This window comes from Puntigrus tetrazona, unplaced genomic scaffold (assembly GCF_018831695.1).
Source record: "Puntigrus tetrazona isolate hp1 unplaced genomic scaffold, ASM1883169v1 S000000003, whole genome shotgun sequence".
In the NCBI taxonomy this organism is placed as follows: domain Eukaryota; kingdom Metazoa; phylum Chordata; class Actinopteri; order Cypriniformes; family Cyprinidae; genus Puntigrus; species Puntigrus tetrazona.
This window is the reverse complement of record NW_025047683.1, coordinates 1,472,387-1,481,363: the sequence shown is the minus strand read 5'-3', so window position 1 is coordinate 1,481,363 and position 8,977 is coordinate 1,472,387.

The window sequence follows — 8,977 nt, the reverse complement described above, 5'->3', positions numbered from 1 at the left end:
CTCCCTCCGAAGGTTGGCGCCTTCCCTCGGGCTGGGGGCCTGCTCGTAGCGAGCGTCCAAATTGCCGGCGCGGCGTGCTGTCAAAGCCCAAGCGTAAACCCATTGCACGCCCGTGCCCCTGCCAGGCACTCCCGACCCATAGCGGCCAGCGGGGCTGGCGGGTGGGGTCCTAGGCTAAAGCGCTTCGCTCAATCGATCACGTTCGGGCCGAGGGGCGCTCTGCGCCGTCGAGCGTCCTCTCTCTCGGCGTCTGTGTCCGTGTTTCAGGTGAAGCGTTCGATAGCTCCCTCGCCCGGAGCTTCAGAAAGATTGCGTTCAAAACCTAAGTCGATATGGACTTAGTCGTTTTCGACTTTTTCGCTCAGAGACTAAGTCCACAAAAACACGCGTTCACGAAATCGTGTACCCATGTAAAAGTTGCTCCTGTGTAAGCGGCCACCTCCAGGGAGTCGCGGGAAAATTTGAATCATGCCGGGAGAGCCTCTCGGTCGGCCTGACTTCGGAGCCTCGGAGGGTATGGAAGTCGGACCTTTCCCCGAGTTGGACTTAGTGCAATTTTAAAGCGAAAATCATCCAGGCGCTTCATCCGACCGATCGAGTCCGGGTTAAGTCGCCTTCGGGCGCTTTCCCAATCGACCCCCGCCGTCCTGGAGGAATTTTTTCGTTCAAAACCTAAGTCCAAACATCCAGGCGCTTCATCCGACCGATCGAGTCCGGGTTAAGTGCGCCTTCCGGGCGCTTTCCCCTCGACCCCCGCCGTCCTGGAGGAAATTTTTGCGTTCAAAACCTAAGTCCAAACATCCAGGCGCTTCATCCGACCCGATCGAGTCCGGGTTAAGTCGCCTTCGGGCGCTTTCCACTCGACCCCGCCGTCCTGGAGAAATTTTTGCGTTCAAAACCTAAGTCCAAACATCCAGGCGCTTCATCCGACCGATCGAGTCCGGGTTAAGTGCGCCTTCTTCGGACGCTTTCCACTCGACCCCGCCGTCCTGGAGGAATTTTTTCGTTCAAAACCTAAGTCCAAACATCCAGGCGCTTCATCCGACCGATCGAGTCCGGGTTAAGTCGCCTTCGGGCGCTTTCCACTCGACCCCCGCCGTCCTGGAGAAATTTTTGCGTTCAAAACCTAAGTCCAAACATCCAGGCGCTTCATCCGACCCGATCGAGTCCGGGTTAAGTCGCCTTCGGGCGCTTTCCACTCGACCCCGCCGTCCTGGAGAAATTTTTTCGTTCAAAACCTAAGTCCAAACATCCAGGCGCTTCATCCGACCGATCGAGTCCGGGTTAAGTCGCCTTCGGACGCTTTCCCACTCGACCCCGCCGTCCTGGAGAAATTTTTGCTTTCAAAACCTAAGTCCAGACATCCAGGCGCTTCATCCAGCGATCTCGGCGGGTTAAATCACGACTTCTCGGGCGCTTTCCCACTCGACCCCGCCACCCTGGAGGATTTTTTTGCTTTCAAAACCTAAGTCCAAACATCCAGGCGCATATTTCAGGCGATCTCGGCGGGTTAAGTCGACTTCGGGCGGCTTTCCCTCGACCCCGCCACCCTGGAGGATTTTTTGCTTTCAAAACCTAAGTCCAAACATCCAGGCGCATATTTCAGACGATCTCGGCGGGTTAAGTCGACTTCTCGGGCGCTTTCCCACTCGACCCCGCCGTCCTGGGAAATTTTTGCTTTCAAAACCTAAGTCCAAACATCCAGGCGCATATTTCAGGCGATCTCGGCGGGTTAAGTGCGACTTCCGGGCGCTTTCCCCTCGACCCCGCCACCCTGGAGGATTTTTTTGCTTTCAAAACCTAAGTCAAACATCCAGGCGCATATTTCAGAGCGATCTCGGCGGGTTAAGTGCGACTTCTCGGGCGCTTTCCCACTCGACCCCGCCGTCCTGGAGAAATTTTTTGCTTTCAAAACCTAAGTCCAAACATCCAGGCGCATATTTCAGGCGATCTCGGCGGGTTAAGTGCGACTTCGGGCGCTTTCCCCCTCGACCCCCGCCACCCTGGAGATTTTTTGCTTTCAAAACCTAAGTCCAAACATCCAGGCGCATATTTCAGGCGATCTCGGCGGGTTAAGTCGACTTCTCGGGCGCTTTCCCACTCGACCCCGCCGTCCTGGAGGAATTTTTTGCTTTCAAAACCTAAGTCCAAACATCCAGGCGCATATTTCAGGCGATCTCGGCGGGTTAAGTCACGACTTCGGGCGCTTTCCCCTCGACCCCCGCCACCCTGGAGATTTTTTTGCTTTCAAAACCTAAGTCCAAACATCCAGGCGCATATTTCAGGCGATCTCGGCGGGTTAAGTCGACTTCCGGGCGGCTTTCCCACTCGACCCCGCCACCCTGGGAGATTTTTTTGCTTTCAAAACCTAAGTCCAAACATCCAGGCGCATATTTCAGGCGATCTCGGCGGGTTAAGTCGCGACTTCTCGGGCGCTTTCCCACTCGACCCCGCCGTCCTGGAGGAATTTTTTGCTTTCAAAACCTAAGTCCAAACATCCAGGCGCATATTTCAGCGATCTCGGCGGGTTAAGTGCGACTTCGGACGCTTTCCCACTCGACCCCCCCGCCACCCTGGAGGATTTTTTTGCTTTCAAAGCCTAAGTCCAAACATCCAGGCGCATATTTCAGGCGATCTCGGCGGGTTAAGTCGCGACTTCCGGGCGCTTTCCCACTCGACCCCGCCACCCTGGAGAGATTTTTTGCTTTCAAAACCTAAGTCCAAACATCCAGGCGCATATTTCAGGCGATCTCGGCGGGTTAAGTGCGACTTCTCGGGCGCTTTCCCACTCGACCCCTCCACCCTGGAGGTATTTTTAAGCGTTCAAAACCTAAGTCCAGACATCCAGGCGCATAATTCAGCCCGATCTCGGCGGGTTAAGTCGACTTCTCGGGCGCTTTCCCACTCGACCCCTCCACCCTGGAGGATTTTTAAGCGTTCAAAACCCTCGTCCAGACATCCAGGCGCTCGTTACAGCCGATCAAGGCGGGTTAAGGCGACTTCTCGGACACACATTCTGAACCCCGTGTCTGGATTTCAATTTTCCAAAGGGCCTGGGCTCACACATTAACCCCAACGCAGTAACACTTTAATGGGCATCGTTTTATTTCATTCTCGCCCTGGATGAATGTTTTCTATAAGGCCTGCGCTCACAGACTAACCCCATCACAATAACACTTATTTGGGCATGATTTTATTTAATAAAGGCCCTGGATGAATATTTTCTATATAAGCCCTGTGCTCACAGATTAACCCCATCACATAAACACTTTTTGGGCATGATTTTATTTAAAAAAGGCCCTGGATGAATGTTTTCTATAAGGCCTGCGCTCACAGACTAACCCCATCACAATAACACTTATGTGGGCATGATTTTATTTAATAAAGGCCCTGGATGAATGATTTCTATAAGGCCTGTGCTCACAGATTAACCCATCACATAAACACTTATTTGGGCATGATTTTATTTAATAAAGGCCCTGGATGAATGATTTCTATAAGGCCTGTGCTCACAGATTAACCCCATCACATAAACACTTATTTGGGCATGATTTTATTTAAAAAAGGCCCTGGATGAATGTTTTCTATAAGGCCTGCGCTCACAGACTAACCCCATCACAATAACACTTATTTGGGCATGATTTTATTTAATAAAGGCCCTGGATGAATGTTTTCTATATAAGCCCTGTGCTCACAGATTAACCCCATCACATAAACACTTTTTGGGCATGATTTTATTTAAAAAAGGCCCTGGATGAATGTTTTCTATAAGGCCTGCGCTCACAGACTAACCCCATCACAATAACACTTATTTGGGCATGATTTTATTTAATAAAGGCCCTGGATGAATGATTTCTATAAGGCCTGAGCTCACAGATTAACCCCATCACATAAACACTTATTTGGGCATGATTTTATTTAATAAAGGCCCTGGATGAATGTTTTCTATAAGGCCTGCGCTCACAGACTAACCCCATCACAATAACACTTATGTGGGCATGATTTTATTTAATAAAGGCCCTGGAGGAATGTTTTCTATAAGGCCTGCGCTCACAGACTAACCCCATCACAATAACACTTATTTGGGCATGATTTTATTCTATAAAGGCCCTGGATGAATGTTTTCTATAAGGCCTGCGCTCACAGACTAACCCCATCACAATAACACTTATTTGGGCATGATTTTATTTAATAAAGGCCCTGGATGAATGTTTTCTATAAGGCCTGCGCTCACAGACTAACCCCATCACAATAACACTTATTTGGGCATGATATTATTTAATAAAGGCCCTGGATGAATGTTTTACAAAGGGCCTGCGCTCACAGACTAACCCTACACAGTAACACCTTATTGGGCATGATTTTATTTAATAGAGGCCCTGGATGAATGTTTTCTATAAGGCCTGCGCTCACAGACTAACCCCATCACAATAACACTTATTTGGGCATGATTTTATTTAATAAAGGCCCTGGATGAATGTTTTCTATAAGGCCTGCGCTCAAAGACTAACCCCATCACAATAACACTTATTTGGGCATGATATTATTTAATAAAGGCCCTGGATGAATGTTTTACAAAGGGCCTGCGCTCACAGACTAACCCTACACAGTAACACCTTATTGGGCATGATTTTATTTAATAAAGGCCCTGGATGAATGTTTTCTATAAGGCTCGCTCACAGACTAACCCCATCACAATAACACTTATGTGGGCATGATTTTATTTATTAAAGGCCCTGGATGAATGTTTTCTATAAGGCCTGCGCTCAAAGACTAACCCCATCACAATAACATTTATTTGGGCATGATTTTATTCTATAAAGGCCCTGGATGAATTTTTCTATAAGGCCTGCGCTCACAGACTAACCCCATCACAATAACACTTATTTGGGCATGATATTATTTAATAAAGGCCTGGATGAATGTTTTACAAAAGGCCTGCGCTCACAGACTAACCCTACACAGTAACACCTTATTGGGCATGATTTTATTTAATAGAGGCCCTGGATGAATGTTTTCTATAAGGCCTGCGCTCACAGACTAACCCCATCACAATAACACTTATTTGGGCATGATTTTATTTAATAAAGGCCCTGGATGAATGTTTTCTATAAGGCCTGCGCTCAAAGACTAACCCCATCACAATAACATTTATTTGGGCATGATTTTATTCTATAAGGCCCTGGATGAATGTTTTCTATAAGGCCTGCGCTCACAGACTAACCCCATCACAATAACACTTATTTGGGCATGATTTTATTTAATAAAGGCCCTGGATGAATGTTTTCTATAAGGCCTGCGCTCACAGACTAACCCCATCACAATAACACTTAATTGGGCATGATTTTATTTAATAAAGGCCCTGGATGAATGTTTTCTATAAGGCCGCGCTCACAGACTAACCTAACCTAACCTAACCTAACCCCCTAACCTAATCCTAACCTAACCTAACCTAACCTAACCTAACCTGGGCCTAACCTAACCTTCTTAACCTAACCTAACCTAGCCTAGCCTGGCCTAACCTAACCTAACCTAACCTAGCCTAACCTAACCTAACCTGGCCTGGCCTAGCCTAGCCTAACCTAACCTAACCTAACCTAACACTTCCTAACCTGGCCTAACCTAACCTAACCTAACCCTAACCTAACCTAACCTAACTACCTTATTGGGCATGATTTTTGCTCTATAAAGGCCCTGGGTGACAGTTTTACACAGGGCCTGGGGTCACAGACTAACCCCATCACAATAGCACTTATTTGGGCATGATTTTATTTAATAAAGGCCCTGATTGAATGTTTTCTATAAGGCCTGCGCTCACAGACTAACCCGACACAGTGCTTGCTTTATTGGGCATGATTGTATTTAATAAAGGCCCTGGATGACAGTTTTCTTTAAGGCCTGCGCTCACAGACTAACCCCATCACAATAACACATATTTGGGCATGATTTTATTTAATAAAGGCCCTGGAAAAATGTTTTCTATAAGGCCTGCGCTCACAGACTAACCCGACACAGTGCGCTTTATTGGGCATGATTTTATTTAATAAAGGCCCTGGATAAATGTTTTCTTTAAGGCCTGCGCTCACTGACTAACCCCGTTACAATAACACTCTTATGGGCATGATTTTATTTAATAAAGGCCCTGGATGACAGTTTTCTTTAAGGCCTGCGCTCACAGACTAACCCCATCACAATAACACATATTTGGGCATGATTTTATTTAATAAAGGCCCTGGAAAAATGTTTTCTATAAGGCCTGCGCTCACAGACTAACCCGACACAATAACGCTTTATTGGGCATGATTTTATTTAATAAAGGCCCTGGATAAATGTTTTCTTTAAGGCCTGCGCTCACTGACTAACCCCGTTACAATAACACTCTTATGGGCATGATTGTATTTAATAAAGGCCCTGGATGACAGTTTTCTTTAAGGCCTGCGCTCACAGACTAACCCCGTCACAATAACACATATTTGGGCATGATTGTATTTAAAAAAGGCCCTGGAAAAAATGGTTTCTATAAGCCCTGCGCTCACTGACTAACCCCCGTTACAATAACGCTCTTATGGGCATGATTTTATTTAATAAAGGCCCTGGATGACAGTTTTCTTTAAGGCCTGCGCTCACAGACTAACCCGACACATTAACGCTTTGTGGGCATGATTGTATTTAATAAAGGCCCTGGATGAATGTTTTCTATAAGGCCTGCGCTCACAGACTAACCCCGACACAGTAACTCTTCATTGGGCATGATTTTATTTAATAAAGGCCCTCGATGAATGTTTTGTATAAGGCCTGCCCTCACAGACTAACCCGACACAGTAACTCTTTATTGGGCATGATTTTATTTAATAAAGGCCCTCGATGAATGTTTTGTATAAGGCCTGCCCTCACAGACTAACCCGACACAATAGCGCTTTGTGGGCATGATTTTATTTAATAAAGGCCCTCGATGAATGTTTTGTATAAGGCCTGCCCTCACAGACTAACCCGACACAGTAACTCTTTATTGGGCGTGATTTTATTTAATAAAGGCCCTGGAAAAATGTTTTCTATAAGGCCTGCGCTCACAGACTGACCCGACACAGTAACTCTTTATTGGGCATGATTTTATTTAATAAAGGCCCTCGATGAATGTTTTCTATAAGGCCTGCGCTCACTGGCTAACCCCGTTACAATAACACTCTTATGGGCATGATTTTATTTAATTAAGGCCCTGGATGACAGTTTTCTTTAAGGCCTACCCTCACAGACTAACCCGACACAGTAACTCTTTATTGGGCGTGATTTTATTTAATAAAGGCCCTGGAAAAATGTTTTTCTATAAGGCCTGCGCTCACAGACTAACCCGACACAATGCGCTTTATTGGGCGTGATTTTATTTAATAAAGGCCCTGGAAAAATGTTTTCTATAAGCACTCGCTCACTGGCTAACCCCGTTACAATAACACTCTTATGGGCATGATTTTATTTAATAAGGCCCTGGATGACAGTTTTCTTTAAGGCCTGCGCTCACAGACTAACCCGACACAGTAACTCTTTGTTGGGCATGATTTCTACTTAATAAAGCCCTGGAAAAATGTTTTCTATAAGGCCTGCGCTCACAGACTAACCCGACACAATGCGCTTTATTGGGCATGATTTTATTTAATAAAGGCCCTGGAAAAATGTTTTTCTATAAGGCCTGCGCTCACAGACTAACCCGACACAGTGCGCTTTATTGGGCATGATTTTATTTAATAAAGGCCCTGGATAAATGTTTTCTTTAAGGCCTGCGCTCACAGACTAACCCCGTTACAATAACACTCTTATGGGCATGATTTTATTTAATAAAGGCCCTGGATGACAGTTTTCTTTAAGGCCTGCCCTCACAGACTAACCCGACACAGTAACTCTTTATTGGGCGTGATTTTATTTAATAAAGGCCCTGGAAAAATGTTTTTCTATAAGGCCTGCGCTCACAGACTAACCCGACCCATTAACTCTTTATTGGGCATGATTTTATTTAATAAAGGCCCTCGATGAATGTTTTCCATAAGGCCTGCGCTCACAGACTAACCCGTCACAATAACACAGATTTGGGTATGATTTTATTTATTAAGGCCCTGGATGAATGTTTTCTACAAAGGCCTGCGCTCACAGACTCGCCCGTTAAAGCAGCGGCGCAGGGCACGAATTTCAGAGTTTTTAAAAAAAAAAAAAAAAAAAAAAAAAAAAAAAAAAAAAAATTAAAGTTGATGTAAAAGTTGCTCCTGGGTAAACGGCCACCTCCGGGGTCGCGGTGAAATTTGAATCGTGCCGGGAAGAGGCCTCTCGGTCGGCCTGACTCGGAGCCTCGGAGGTATGGAAGTCGGACCTTTCCCGAAGTTGGACTTAGTGCAATTTTGAAAGCGAAAATCATCCAAGCGCATATTTCAGCCGATCTCGTCCGGGTTAAGTCGACTTCTCGGACGCTTTCCACTCGACCCGGCCTCCCTGGAGAAATTTTTTCGTTCAAAACCTAAGTCCAAACATCCAGGCGCATATTTCAGCCCGATCTCGGCGGGTTAAGTGCGACTTCTCGGGCGCTTTCCCACTCGACCCGGCCACCCGGAGGTATTTTTAAGTGTTCAAAACCTAAGTCCAGACATCCAGGCGCATCTCACAGCCCGATCTCGGCGCGTTAAGCCCCACTTCACGGCGCTTTCCCCCTCGACCCCGCCACGGAGTATTTTTAAGTGTTCAAAACCTAAGTCCAGACATCCAGGCGCATCTCACGGCCGATCTCGGCGCGTTAAGCCCCACTTCACGGGCGCTTTCCCCTCGACCCCGCCACCCGGGTATTTTTAAGCGTTCAAAACCTAAGTCCAGACATCCAGGCGCATCTCACGGCGATCTCGGCGCGTTAAGCCCCACTTCACGGGCGCTTTCCCACTCGACCACCGCCACGGAGAGTATTTTTAAGCGTTCAAAACCTAAGTCCAAACATCCAGGCGCA